Below are 8,445 nucleotides of genomic sequence, written 5' to 3'. Positions count from 1 at the left end.
GGACTGCAACATGGGGCTTTTCGGTTCCCCATATGCGCCAGTTCTGTTTATTGACGAAGCCGTCCAGGTAAAAATAAGCTTCGTCAGTAAACAAAATGCTGCCCACATGCATATCGCCGTCATCAATCCTGTGCACTATATCGTTAGCGAATGTCTCTCGTGCAGCAATGGTAGCGGCGCTGAGGGGTTGCCGCGTTTGAATTTTGTATGGATAGAGGTATAAACTCTGGCGCATGAGACGATACGTGGACGTTGGCGTCATTTGGACCGCAGCTGCAACACGGCGAACGGAAACCCGAGGCCGCTGTTGGATCATCTGCTGCAGTAGCTGCGCGTTGCTCTCTGTGGTTGCCGTACGCGGTCGCCCTACCTTTCCAGCACGTTCATCCGTCACGTTCCCAGTCCGTTGAAATTTTTCAAACAGATCCTTTATTGTATCGCTTTTCGGTCCTTTGGTTACATTAAACCTCCGTTGAAAACTTCGTCTTGTTGCAACAACACTGTGTTCTAGGCGGTGGAATTCCAACACCAGAAAAATCCTCTGTTCTAATGAATAAACCATGTTGTCTACAGCACACTTGCACGTTGTGAACAGCACACGCTTACAGCAGAAAGACGACGTACAGAATGGCGCACCCACAGACGGCGTTATCTTCTATATCTTTCACATCACTTGCAGCGCCATCTGTTGTTGAAAATTGTAACTCCTGTAATTTCGAAAGTTTGTCCGCCTGAAAATGTACTGTTGTCCCAAGCATATTGCAACAAACGGTGTATTTCTATCGCTGCTCGTTTAGTTTTTATTGCCGTTTCAAATATACCGGTCATTTTTGAAACACCCTGTAGAATTGTGGACAGTTGGGAATGTGAGTCTTACGGGAAGCGTGCAAGGGATAAGTCCCTGCAGTCGCGCTATTCATGTGTGTCCTCGGTGGCTCAGATGGATAGAGCGTCTGCCATGTAAGCAGGAGATCCCGGGTTCGAGTCCCGGTCGGGGCACATATTTTCAGCTGTCCACATCGAGGTATATCAACAACACCTGTCGGCAGCGGAGGTTTTCAGTTAGTCATCATTTATTCCAGGGAAAAGCTGCACGGTCATCAACAGTAACTGTTCTTTCGAGAACAAGTTACTGTCTTCGTATATATAGTAAAGAAATTGGTGGCTGAATTAAAAAAAAGAAGGAATATCAATGTTTTAGGAGGTCATTAGCGATGGAGCACAAATTCATATTGAGGAAGGTAGGACAGAACAGGACAGAACACGAGATCGGCTCTGTCCGTTCGGAAGGACATCACCCCCTTCATTTGCCTTAAGGGGGGTAGGTCGTCAAACGGGCCGACTTGGAGCAGGAGAGGCACCACAGGACATTTTAATTTCCACTGTCTATACTTTTGCAAATAAATTCATAAAACTTTGTCAGCATGACCAGGAATGATTGAGGACTCACACTCATAGCAGTGGAAGTTCAAAAACGTAGCAAAATACCTTTTTTTTACGCGTGAAATTTAATCATTTTTTCACTTACTACTGGCTGCATTTGTTGCTATAGGTACACTTCTCTTCCTAAGTAAGAGTGATTCTTCGATGAATTTTGCCCAGCATACAGACAGGTCTCACACGTGTATGAAACTCTAGAATTTTCCAAATCTATTAAAAACTGTGATAAAATTGAGATAATTAACTATAAAATTTGAGTTTTTTCTAAACATGAAGTTTAAAATGTAACAGTTCATTCATTTTTCCATAAATTAAATAAATTCTAGAGTTTCATACACCTGTAACTATGGTTGGTATGCTGTGCAAAATTCATCGAAGAATCTCTCTTACTTAGGAAGAAAAGTGTAGCTATAGCAACAAATAAAGCCAATAGTAAGTGAAAAAAATCAAGAAATTTCACATGTAAAAATTTTATTATGTTACGTTTTTGAACTTCCACTGCAATGAGTATGAATCCTGAACGCTTCCTGGTCATGCTTTCAAAGTTTTATGAATTTATTTGTAAAAGTACAGACAGTAGAAATTAAAATGTCCTGTGGTGCCTCTCCTGCTCCAAGTCGGCCCGTTTGACGTCCTACCCCCCTTAAGCTATTTACGGCACCCACAGAAAACCTAAATCTGGGTACAGGACAAGGATTCGAACCTCTGTCCACATGAATACAAGTGTAATGTGCTGCGAATACATAGAAAGAAAGATCCTTTATCATTTACTTACAATATAGCAGGTCAGCAACTGGAAGCAGTTAATTCAATAAATTATGTGGGAGTAGGCATTAGGAGTGATTTAAAATGGAATGACCATATAAAATTAATCGTCGGTAAAGCAAATGTCAGACAGATTCATTGGAAGAATCCTAAGGAAATGCAGTCAGAAAACAAAGGAAGTAGGTTACAGTGCACTTGTTCGCCCACTGCTTGAATACTGCTCACCGGTGTGGGATCCGTACCAGGTAGGGTTGATCGAAGAGATAGAGAAGATCCAACGGAGAACGGCGCGCTTCGTTACGGGATCATTTAGTAATCGCGAAAGCGTTACGGAGATGATAGATAAGCACCAGTGGAAGACTCTGCAGGAGAGCCGCTCAGTAGCTCGGTACGGGCTTTTTTTGAAGTTACGAGAACATACCTTCACCGAAGAGTCAAGCAGTATATTGCTCCCTCCTACGTATATCTCGCGAAGAGACCATGAGGATAAAATCAGAGAGATTAGAGCCCACACAGAGGCATACCGACAATCTTTCTTTCCACGAACAATACGAGACTGGAATAGAAGGGAGAACCGAAAGAGGTCCTCAAGGTACCCTCCACCACAAAACGTCAGGTGGCTTGCTGAGTATGGATGTAGATGTAGATGTAGATGTAGAATACGAATACAGTGTTCTACCACAGATCCACCTCGCTCGGTTGACTGCATTCCAGAGAGACCGTTCAGCTCTTGAACAGCAACCACAGATGGAAACAATCGTAGAGTGTACAGTAGAGAGCTAGAATACAGGAGAGTAAAGATGTACGAAATAGCCGACGTCATACGCATAGCAGATGATCGATAAAATTCGAAGGAGGCTGAATAAATTTCTCTTGAGGCAAAAACAAATAAATAAGTAAATACTGCCTTCGCAGTTTCACAGAATTCTAATTCAAGATGTTGCACTCTGGTTGTGCCCAACGCCACGTCACAGACTCTCTCAAAACTATAGAAATGTAATAAAAATAGCATTTCGCCAACCTTTTCAGTGCTTCTCAGTAAATGGTTTTCAGTTAAGTTCCTAAACATTCCCTGCGATAATGCCGGACCATCAAAAGCGCTATAATCTACCAATGAGTAAACCGTTAAACGTGAATTATAGAGACAGAGGTTCTACATTTCTGAAAATATGTATCAGTAAGTATTTTTGTACTAAGGAATGACGAGATTCGGTTGACACTCTCTAAGGCTATAGATACAGCAATAAGGAATAGCTCAGTAGGCAGTACAGTTGAAGAGGAATGGAAATCTCAAAAAAGGGCCATGACAGAAGTTGGGAAGGAAAACATAGGTACAAAGAAGGTAACTGCAAAGAACCCATGAGTAACTGAAGAAATACTTCAATTGCTCGATGAAAGGAGGAAGTACAAAAATGTTCCGGGAAACTCAGGAATACAGAAATAAAAGTCGCTGAGGAATGAAATAAATACGAAGTGCAAGGAAGCTAAGACGAAATAGCTGCGAGAAAAACGTGAAGACATCGAAAAAGGAATGATTGTCGGAAGGACAGACTTAGCACACAGGAAAGTCAAAACAACTTTCGGTGACATTAAAAGCAAAAGTGATAACATTAACAGTGCTATGGGAATTCCACTTTTAAATGCAAAGGAGACAGTGGATAGGTGGAACGAATACATTGAAAGCCTCTATGAGGGGGAAGATTGGTCTGCTGTGATAGAAGAAGAAACATGAGTCGATTTAGAAGAGATAGGGGATCCAGTATTAGAATTTAAAATAGCTTTGGAGGACTTAAGATCAAATAAGACAGAAGGGATAGATAACATTCCATCAGAGTTTTTAAAATCATTAGGGGAAGTGGCAAAAAAACGACTATTCATGTTGGTGTGTAGAATGTATGAGTCTGGCGACATACCATCTGACTTTCGGAGAAGCATCATCCACACAATTCCGAAGACGGGAAGAGCTGTCAAGTGCGAGAATCAGCTAAACAGCTCATGCATCCAAGTTGCTTACAAGAATAATATACAGAAGAAAGGAAAAGAAAATTGAGGATGCGCTAGATGACGATCAGCGTGGCTTTAGGAAAGGTAAATGCACGAGAGAGGCAAGACTAAAGAAAAATCAAGACACGTTCATAGGGTTTGTCGACCTGGAAAAAGCGTTCGACAATGTAAAATGGTGCAGATGTTCGAAATTCTGAAAAAAGTAGGGCTAAGCTATAGAGAGAGACGGGTCATATACAACATGTACAACACCCAAGAGGGAATAATAAGAGTGGACGACCATGAACGAAGTGCTCGTATTAAAAAGGGTGTAAGACAAGGATGTAGCCTTTCGCCCCTACTGTTCAATCCGTACATCGAGGAAGCAATGATAAAAATAAAAGAAAGGTCCAGGAGTGGAATTAAAATTCAGGGTGAAAGGATATCAGTGATACGATTCGCTAATGATATCGATAACCTGAGTGGAAGTGAAGAAGAATTACAGGATCCACTGAACAGAATGAACAGCCTAATAAGTACAGAGTATGGATTGAGAGCAAATCGAAGAAAGACGAAGGTAATGAGAAGTAGTAGAAATGAGATCAGCGAGAAACTTAACATCAGGACTGATGGTCACGAAGTAGATGAAGTTAAGGAGTTCTATCTAGTACCCAGGCAGTAAAATAACCAATCATGGACGGAGCAAGGAGGACATTAAAAGCAGACTAGTAATGTCTGAAAGGGCATTCCAAGCCACGAGAAGTCTACTAATATGAATTATCGGCTTTAATTTGAAGGAGAAATTTCTGATAATGTACGTCTGGAGTACAGCACTGTATGGCAGTGAAACATGGACTGTGGGGAAACCGGAACAGAAGAGAATCGAAGCATTTGAGATGTGGTGCTACAGACGAATTTTAAAAAATAGGTGGACTGATAAGGTTAGGAACGAGGAGGTTCTGCGCAGAACTGGAGAGGAAAGGAATATGTGGAAAATACTCATAAGGAGAAAGGACAGGATGATAGGACATCTGTAAAGACGTGAGGGAATGACTTCCATGGTACTAGAGGGAGCTGTAGAGGGCAAAAACTGTAGAGGAAGACAGAGATTAGAATATATCCAGCAAATATTGGAGGACGCAGGTTGCAAATGTTACTCTGAGTTGAAGAGGTTAACACAAGAAAGGAATTCGTGGAGGGCCGCATTAAACCAGTCAGAAGACTGATTAAAAAACGTATTTTTGAAGATCTATAAACTCTGCATTAACAACTCAAGTTTAAAAGTGTACTTAGTGGTAGACTATATTTTATTTGTAATTAAGTTTGGCAAACGCATTATGCATTTATCTTTCTGCAATTCATGTTTTGAGACGTACGAGCTCACTAAACTGACATTGTGTAAAATAAGCAGTAGCAGTGGAATTATTGTTATGTTTCCACATACTAAGTATTCTACATGCTTCTGATGTTAATGGCAACCGCAAAAACACTGAAAATGTAGCAACGCTAATAAACAAAATTATATTTCTTTTTTTGTCTTACGTAACAGTCGAAGAGCACGTGCTGCGCTGTACATACCTGCAAAGAAAGAAAACATTTATTATTTCTCTCTCATCGGGATACTGTAGTGATTATACGAGCGGTATTTAATAAACAACGTCCCACAATTTTCTTTTAAGGAACATATTTATTTTTAAGAGTTACATTTTGGTGACAGTATCAGTAAACATTTCATTTCCATAACTATTTATTTCGATAGTCTACATCACATACTGTAAGAGCATAACACTGTGGTAAAACGGGTGTTCTTTGTTGGTAAACTCTCTTTTCCTATGCTCAGAGACAGGTTTCATTGCATGAATTACGCTCTTGTGATTTTCTAAGTATATCCCACGTAGGCGAGCCTTAACTTGCCAAACAGATGGATGCATGTATGTGTGGACTGTAGGATGGATGGAGCAATGATGTCCAACCAAATTCGGTAATGTGTTCCCGGGTTCAGAGGCTTGTGTGTGGGTGTGCACTACCGTTTTGAAGCGAGATTTCTTTTCGATTCTTTCAGACAGAACATGTCAAATGGTTCTTCACTTTGTTTAGAATCTCGACATATGCCTCTGAATTGATGGTTGATACATTTGGCAACACATCTACCAAATGACATCGTTTCTATCTCCAATTTAAAAAAAAATAATAATTAAAAAACTGTCGTCTTGACCTTGCCGGCAGAGGGAGCTGCCTTGAATCTCTTCTTGCATGAAGTATCGCTTGAGCGACTGCCTTTTCGTTTCCAGCTCAAAGTGATGCATCCCGATTTCGTAACCTGTGACGATCCACGACAGAAATGTCTCGCCATTGGCATCTAAGTTGCTCCAACAGTTCACAAGAAATGGCTTTGCTCTGAATCCTGTGGTCTACTACGAGCATTCACGGAACCGATCTTACGCAAAGCTTCGAAAATCCAAGAGTCACAGCCATTGCACACGCACTTCCAATCTTCACCGGCAGCTGTACAGCAAACTGACGAATTGTGATGCAATGCAAACGAACCGATAATGGTGCTCAGTTTCTGCACTTCTTATCGGTTTAACCCTCTTACCCGTCGCCCAACACTAGTATTACCATCTGTATGATTACCATAAAATCCACAGAAATGTTCATATATGTTCACCATGGTTTCTTTTTCCGCATCCAATAATTCAGCCGGCCGCAGTGGTCTAGCGGTTCTAGGCGCGCAGTCCGGAACCGCGCGGCTGCTACGGTCGCAGGTTCGAATCCTGCCTCGGGCATGGATGTGTGTGATGTCCTTAGGTTAGTTAGGTTTAAGTAGTTCTAAGTTCTAGGGGACTGATGACCACAGATGTTGAGTCTCATAGTGCTCAGAGCCATTTGAACCATTTTTTTGAACCAATAATTCAATTACAGTACGTCGACTGTAACGACTGTCTTCCCTAGACGGCATTTTGATGATACAGTACAGCTATCTGTCGGAATACCGAAGTTCACACACGTGCAGAAGAGCATAATTTAGAGAAACTTAAAAAGACATTTCCCTACGATTATTTACCGGCTGTAAAAAAGGGGGTATTATTCACTGGATGACCCTTGTATTTTACCAGTACAACGGTATTTTATACAGTGTGACCATCGATAAAACCGACGAACTGCTTAAACGGATTCCTAACTGGAAATGGAGGGAAAAATGTGCTATGAACATGTGTCCAGAAATGGATCGTTCCACGGTAGATGGCGCTGACGAATGAAAGCTCCTCTGACCATGTGCCATGTGTTCTTTGCGTGATTGGTTCTGGCGCTGCTGTCCGGAACCGCGGGACTGCTACGGTCGCAGGTTCGAATCCTGCCTCGAGGCATGGGTGTGTGTGATGTCCTTAGGTTAGTTAGGTTTAAGTAGTTCTAAGTTCTAGGGGACTTATGACCTAAGATGTTGAGTCTCATAGTGCTCAGAGCCATTTGAACCTTTTTTTTTTTTTTTTTTGCGTGATTGACGCAGCGTACTATAAGCGGCAGATTGGTCAGGTATTCATGTGGTGAACAAGCCGAGATGGCGTTTGTGTACGGTTAAGCAGATGGAAAAGGTCGAGGTATAACTATACCAAAACAAGTACCCTCACAGACACCAAACACGACAAACAACATTTAAAGCCCTTTTTGCGCGTTCTTGTGATCATGGGTCCTTTCAGAAACACGAACGTCCAGGGAGGCGGCGGACTGCGCGTACACAACATTTGGAGGGCCGAGTTCTACAGGATACAGAGACGAACCCTAGTACAAGCTCCAGGCAAGTGGCCCACCAACATGGTTTAAGCTAAAGTACGATTATGTATATCCAGCATGACAACTGCTACTATCTCTACCACCTGCAACGAGTGAAACGACTATCAGCAGCTGATTTACCTCTATGGGAAGGATTTTATGAATGATTTTTTTCACCAGACCATCACAATTTACTCCTCTATACCTCCTCAGAGGAGGATGTGGATAGGAGGGGCGTGGGGTCAGCATACCGCTCTCCCGGTCGTTATAATGGTATTCTTGACCGAAGCCGCTACTATTCGGTCGAGTAGCTCCTCAATTGGCATCACGAGGCTGAGTGCACTCCGAAAAAGGGCAACAGCGCATGGCGGCCTGGATGGTCACCCATCCAAGTGCCGACCACGCCCGACAGCGCTTAACTTCGGCGATCTCACGGGAACCGGTGTATCCACTGCGGCAAGGCCGTTTTACTGACATCTGCGTCAT

At 42.3% G+C, this 8,445-nt stretch overlaps 1 non-coding gene across 1 annotated transcript; it reads left to right on the top strand.

Annotated features, from left to right (window-relative positions):
* The first annotated feature begins 925 nt into the window (after positions 1–925).
* On the top strand, positions 926–999 carry Trnat-ugu (transfer RNA threonine (anticodon UGU)). Its single transcript has one exon. It is a non-coding gene; the product is annotated as a tRNA-Thr (tRNA).
* Positions 1,000–8,445: the final 7,446 nt, after the last annotated feature.

This window comes from Schistocerca cancellata, chromosome 4, assembly GCF_023864275.1.
Source record: "Schistocerca cancellata isolate TAMUIC-IGC-003103 chromosome 4, iqSchCanc2.1, whole genome shotgun sequence".
Taxonomy (NCBI): domain Eukaryota; kingdom Metazoa; phylum Arthropoda; class Insecta; order Orthoptera; family Acrididae; genus Schistocerca; species Schistocerca cancellata.
Note: the sequence above shows the minus strand (reverse complement) of the source record. Positions and strands in the feature narration are given on the sequence as shown.